The sequence below is a fragment of the Triturus cristatus genome, chromosome 5_1 (assembly GCF_964204655.1).
Source record: "Triturus cristatus chromosome 5_1, aTriCri1.1, whole genome shotgun sequence".
Classification (NCBI taxonomy): domain Eukaryota; kingdom Metazoa; phylum Chordata; class Amphibia; order Caudata; family Salamandridae; genus Triturus; species Triturus cristatus.
In genome coordinates, this window is record NC_140587.1 from 326,066,252 (window position 1) to 326,073,639 (window position 7,388).

Here is a 7,388-nt window from a genome sequence, read left to right on the forward strand (position 1 = left end):
TAGATGTTGGTCCAAGGACATCCTTGGGGGCCAACTACCCCTTCAGTTACCTCCAGTAAATTCCACACAGAGGGATTTCTGAGAGGTCTTCGTAGGCCACGCCCCCTTTCTCCACCACTCTGCAATGTGGTGCACCACTGCTTGGGGGATAAAGTCTACTTTACTCCTGAGGGACATTGGGAGTCAAGACACCCTACTGGTACCTACTGCAAGTCCTACACAGTGGGATTGCTGAGAGGTCATCAGAGGCCACGCCCCCTTTTTCTACCACTCTGCAAATGCGACTACTTCTTAAAAAAAACATAAAAATTCACTGAAAAAAACAAAGGTTAGCGGGACAACATTTTTAGAAATTAAATTAACATTCCAGTTATAGTTAGGAAATGGAATTTTAAAAAACCCAGACATTCACTGGAGAAAACCAAAGGTTCTAGGGACGTTATAGTTAGGCTCAGGTTTCACCCATACAAAACCAGTGAAATTCAGCAGTTATAGTTAGCTGAGCTAACTATAGCTTGCCCCCCCACAATGTACTGCTTATGACCTCGCATAATAGATCAGTCTACTTCCAGCCGGCGTAAGCATTTTTAAAGCTCCTGCCCGTTGGGAGCAGACTTTCTGTTTGCTCCCACTATGCAGGAGCTTCAAAAATACTCCAGACAATTGGGAGCAAACACGAGTATGTGGTCCCAGGGCCAATAAATGCTCAGGGAGGAAAGCTTCTCGCCCCCCCTCCTCATTTTGAGTGATTTTGTCCCCAGGGTGGGCTCCTCAGGGCCTTTAGCGGTTTGGAGAGGTGGCCACATGGCCCCCTCCCACTTCAGAAACATTTGGAGCCCAGTGGACCCCCTGGTGCTTCTCATGGTTTGTGGAGACCAGCTAAAGGGCTCTGATCTCTATTTTGAGAATTTGTGGCCTGATTGCTAGGGTAGGGGTCTCCCGGGGGTCTTTCATGGTTTGGGCAGGGGAGCCAAATGTATTCCCTCCTCATTAATTTCGGCCCTGGGGGTGGACTCCCCGGGACTGTGATGGCACAGGGAGGGGAGTCGTGGGTCCCCCTTTCCACATACATTCATTTTGGCCCAAAGGTGAACTCCTCAGTGGTGGGCTTCAGGGGGCCTGTAAGGCTAGAGGAGGGGGTCGTGCACCCCCTCCCATTAATACAACAACAACAACAAAGCAGCCCCAGACCCAATTTATTTTTACATCCTGTGAGATCGCTGCAAGTTTTGCCAATTTTCCCTATGAGACGGAGGGAGTAAGGTTATCCCCACCCTGCCCCTTCTATTATTTTTCTTATGTGTTCCAGAAAGGGGACTAAGTCCCTAAGGCCTGTAATGGCTGCCAGCAAAATCGTTTTTATGGTGCTGACAGCCAATCAAATCTCTTGCTCTTGCAGGAGTCTGACTCTGCAGGAATGAGATGGCCAAGGGAAATAAAGCTTCCTGGGCCAATCGGAATGCTCCATTTATGAATTAGCGCTCCCACAAGAGTCTCTCAAGTATCTCGACGACCAAAATGTGCAGATATACTATATTATTTGTTTGCCATAATTTGTCAAAAACTACTCAATAAATTTACACCAAATCACAAAAAGCACAATCTGCGGGTCAAGATCTAGCTTCCTGACACATTTGGTGTAATTCTGTTCAGCAACTTTTGCTGTTGCCCTACCTAAAGAAATCTATGGAAAATGCATGGGGATTTTGCATTTCTTCTCAGGGCGTGCTTGATGGATCATCTCGAAATATTCCATGCCCAAACTACTCAAAAAGTAGCACCTTTTTGAAAAGTTTCATGGAGAGTTGCCAAATGGGGCCAAAGTTATTAGCAACACAAAAATCGTTTTACCTATGGCACAGCTGACCTAACTATAATTAGACAGAGGCGACTGTTGCTAAGTAATACAGATAGATAGATAGATAGATAGATAGATAGATAGATAGATAGATAGATAGATAGATAGATAGATAGATAGATAGATAGATAGATAGATAGATAGATAGATAGATAGATAGATAGATAGATAGATAGATAGATAGATAGATAGATAGATAGATAGATAGATAGATAAGGAGGCAAGAACCTTTTAAACTTGGACATTGAGAAACCTGGTGTGGTCACTAAGCATTTGAAAAAGGCAGTTCATGCCAAAATGCGTCATGCTGTTGCAATAAAACATACATCTCCACATACCCACAGTTGTTCTAGTGTGAAGGGATCCACTGCTAGGGATTTATATGTGCTGCCACTCACACATTTAAGAGCACCTGTCTTCAATAAGCAGGAATAGTGGCATCCGTGCCATTTCTTTTCTTCAAGGTATTGAATAACTGCCGAACGGCCGCAATGAGGAGTGCAGGCAATTACGACCAGCACGTATGGGCATTCACCGTGTGGAGGGTAATATGGAGCTGGATGTAGGGTAAAGTGGAAATTATTTTAGCTGCATTGGTCGAAGTAGTGTCAGTGCACATCGAAGGAACAATGCTTGGCGCCATTGTGCATGTAATATTGCGCAACCCGTATCAAATATGGACACTATATTGGAGTAACGACAATGGGCTGCTAATGTATGAAAAGAGGCCAATTGATGTAATCGTGCGCCCGCAATCCTGTGCTCATGACGTCACATATTACATCACTCATGACATGGTCAGTGGCATCACCCTTGACATCACTGATGACATCATCCTTGTGATAGAGAGGCGGTCGCGCGAGTTATAGTTATCTGAAGTAACTATAACGCGGGAATTTCATTGGTTTTTTACGAGTGAAATACCCACCTAACTATAACATGTGTGAAACCTATGGTTTTTTAAGTGAATTTGCAAGGATTTTTAAATGCTAATTCCTAACTTTAACGTGTGTGAAACCTATGGTTTTTTCAGTCAATTTGTACGGTTTTTTAAATGCTAAGTTATGTATGTATTATAATTTTTTATATATATTTATTTTTCAATAAACTACTTATTAAATTTTTTTTATGGTTTTCACCGTGCGCGCACCGTGCGCGCACTTCCGCGATTTTAAAAAAAAAAATGTTTTTTTCTGCCTTCAGGGTCCTTCAGGGACCCCCTGACCAAGGCTAGGGGGTCAGGAACTCTCTACCCTGCCCCCTTTTCACGTTCGCCACCTTCCTTTTTCACTCTCGCACTGAAAACAAACAAAATGGCGGCCGACACTTCCTGATTTCGACCGATTCGAACGTTGACTAACATGTAACCACCAATCAGAATTACGCTTGCGCACGTTAGGGTGCTCGCATGGTGCGCGGCTATAGATATGTATATGCTTTTAACTGCAATTTCCTCAGGAACTACTGAACAGATTGACTCCATATATGCAAAAGGCACATCCCTGAGCTGAGGACTACCTCTCTGCCAAATTTCAAGTAATTCTGTTCAGCCGTTCGGGCTGTACCTTGGACTAAAGGTCCCTATGGAAAATTGCATGGGGAAAACGTGGAAAATTCGACCAAACTATGCAAGAAACCCCCCTCACGGTAAATAAAACACACATCCACCGCCGGATGTGTAATACTTTTTATTTTACTCTCTGGAAAGGAGACGAACCTCACTTGAGAGTCACAGCGTGCTCCTGGCTGAGCCCAATGCTGTGTTACACCCACCAGTGCCCGCCGAGTGCCTCACACCTCTGTGTTGTATTCCACCAGCTAGTGCGTATGCTATGACACTCTCTAGCCCATGTGCACTGTAACACCACCCCGTGAATATGTCATGCCACACTTGCCTTCGCACGGGTTATATTGCCCCATCTAACGTGCCTTCCTCGATGCCTATGTTATAAAGCACAGCGCTATGCCATACTTATTACAATCTGGGATCCATATCTTTGTCACAGTGCATATGCAATGTTACACTACCCAGCACATATTTTATATTACAACTTTAGAGACTACTTAGGTTACACAACACTGCCCTGTGCATATTACACTCCAAGGCGCATATCACATAGCAAGCGCTAGTGCCTGTGCTATCTCACGCTCTCCAATGAATCTGTCATTGCGCACAATGTATTGCATATTATATTTCACGCCCCGGTTCATCTTATATCACACTTTTTGGTGCATAGTTTATATCATATATTATATCTAGTTTTCATTTTCAATCGTGCTCTCAGGACTATGTTCTATATAACACTGCGTCCACCTACCCTTTTCACGGGCATTACATTTTGCGATGGGGGGTGGAAGGTCAGGGGATGTTTCTGCCAAGTGAGCCCGGAGTCACAGTCCCAAACGTCCTCTTCTTCCTGAATAAAAGTGAGATTATGCTGCATACTTGTTCATATTTTAAGTAGTTCGCACAGACACACATTTTAAAAACAATAAAGTTCCTAATACCCACCTTCTATGAACAGTTAGCTTGCTGCCCCATCCACCTCCTCCCTATCCTCTGTTGTCTGAATCCATGGACTAGCCTCCTCCCTCCTGCCATGCATGGTCTGATGTGCTGCCACTGCCCTCCATTTAGCATGATGTACCAGTCCACTCCTCCTGCCCTTCATTGCCCAATTCTATGGGCAATCATTGACCTCCTGCTTAGCCTCTGTGCTTAGCTTGCTGCCCCTATTCTCCTTCCCCCTGCCCTCCGATGTCTTTGTGCATGCCCCTGCTCCATTCTTTTTGACCACCATGTTCCATGGACCTGCCACTCCTATCTACTCTGAGTGTTCTGTTGAGCTGCCACTCCCCTCCCACCTGCCTAGCATTGTCAGATGACTGTAACCTGTCCCTGCCACCTCCACCCTGCCTGTCCACATGCCATGCCCCTATCCCCTTCCTCCTGTCCTTCATGGTCCATTTTACTGCCACACCCTTCTGCCCTCCCTGGTCTGTTGTGCTGCAACTGCTCCTCCTGCCTGCCTCGCGCGGTCTGTTGTGAGGCCTCTTCCCCTGAACTCTCTTGTCTGTGCCCAGGTCGTGACCCTCCCTTCTATCCTCCATGGTCCTTTTTGCATGCCCCTGCACCCTCCTTCTTGCCCATCATAGCCATTGTGCTGCCACTAACCCTCCCGCTTGCCATGCATGGTCTTCTGTGCTGCCATGGCCCCTCCCACCTTCCCTGTGTGGTCAGCTAGCTGCTCCTGACCCCCTCCCACCTTCCCTCCATGGTCTGTGTGTATGCCATCAGTCTCACTGTTGCTCTCCATGGTGTGTCTTGTTTCTAGTGCCCATCCTGCCTGACCTCCATGGTCATCTTGCTGCTCCTGCCCTGCCCCCTTGCCCCCAGCCCTCTGTTTCCATGTGCAGACCCCTATTCCCTTCTTCCTGGCTTGTCGGTTTCATTGTAATGCCCCTGATCTGTCCCTCCTGCCCTTTATGGTCTGTTATGCTGCAGCTTTCTCTCCTGTCTGTCCATTATGGTCAGCTAGCTACCATTGCCGCTTTCCCCTCTATCATCTGTTGTCCATGTGCATGGTCCTGTCCCCTCCCTATAGCTTTCTATGGATTGTTGTGCTGCACTCCCGTCCCGCATGCCCTGTGTGGTGTATTGTGCTGCTGCAAACCCTGATGCCTGCTCTGTAGGGTCAGTTTGGTGCACCTCTCAATGTCCCTCCTGTCCTCTGTTATCCGAGTCCATGTCCCTACCCCAATTCCTCCTGCCTACCATGATCCAATGTACCATACTTGCGAACATTTTGAACTTGGTAAGAGGGAGATTTTGAAATAAAACTGGGGTATTGATTTTCCCCTTTGAGTTACATTGAAAAAGAGAAGATTGTAGACAGGAACCAGATCAAGTAAAGCCCATTTGAGCTTAAAAACATTGGACGTTTCCTGGCTGAAACGGGTCTGTTGGCATGTATGGTTGTATGACCACTGCCTCTTCCTTCTGCCCACAATGGTCTATTACATCACCACAGCCTCTCTTGCCAGTCCTGTATTGTTGGTTTGTAGCCCCTGCCCCCCTTTCCACTGCCCTCCATAGTCTGTTGTGCTGCCACTGCCCTTCCTGCCTGCCTAGTGTGGTCAAATTGTTGCCTCTGCACTCTCCTACCTGCCTTCAATTTTCAGAGTCCGTGCCCCTGGCCTCTGCCTCTCAACAGTATCCCAATGAACAACTAGATTGCTAACATTCTATATTTATTACAAAAGTGTGGAACGCCTGACGTCATCTTGATGTAATCAAAACTGTAATGCCTATAGCATTTCCTTTAGAAATTACATATATGAGATGGTCTTATTTGCATCAAAATTATGGTTAGTGCTCTAAAAAACTAAAATGAGGACATATTTTCTGAGTTTTCAAATAGCGACAAAGAACTTTTAAATTATTTGTAATCTTAGTTTTTTTTATCCAGTTGACCACTTGATTAAATGTTGCATCCAAGGGGAGAGGGTTTGGTGTTACTTCCAGAGCTGCAGACTTTGCAACTGGGGAACCAGGTTGGAGTTTCTGCTTCAGCACAACATTCTGTGATTCTGGTCAAATCACTTAATCTAACCCATGTCTACAACCAAAATGAATTTGATCTTGTGTGATGTAACCAATGCTCATGTAAAGCACTCCAATACCTGACAAGTCTGCACTATATAAAACTGCAAATACACAACAAATAGTGTTTTGCACACTTCTGTCATTGGGCTACATTTGGGCTACATTTGGGTGATATTTGGGCTACATTTGGGCTACATTTGGGCTCTTTTGTCTCTGGTGGCCATTTTAGGAGATTTATTTGTTATGAAGTTTCCTAATTTCCTCATTTACTTCAAAATGAACCCCCTCATTGTGTTCCTTTTTAAATTAAATGTTTTAAGTGTTACCAGTTTATTCCAATCAAGATGGCTTCAGGTATGCCATACTTTTGTCATAAGTAAGACAGTAAGCGCTCTAGTTGATCTTAAGAACACTCTGGGACGTTCTGTCATTGGGCTACATCTGGGTGATATTTGGGCTACATTTGGGCTACATTTGGGCTCTTTTGTCTCTGGTGGCCATCTTGGGAGATTTATGTGTTATGAAGTTTCCTAATTTCCTCATTTACTGCAGTCTCCTCAGTAGGAAATACTTTCAGTTTTTTACTTTGATTCCATCAAGAAGGCATTCAGATGTGTCACACATTTTCCATAAATTCTGAATGTTAGCACTCTAGTTGCTCATTAGATCACTGTAGTAAAGCTACTGCTCACCAGGCAAATCTGCTGCTGGTATTGAAAGTGCATGTTTCAGTCTGCATGTTAGAATTTTTTTATGAAATAAAAGAGGATTTCAGAAGTCAAAATGTGTTTTTCTTTCTGCAGCACTAATCATAATTTATATGGCAAAATGAACCCCCTCATTTTGTTCCTTTGTAAATTAAATGTTTTAAGTGTTACCACTTTATTCCAATCAAGATGGCTTCAGGTGTGCCATACTTTTGTC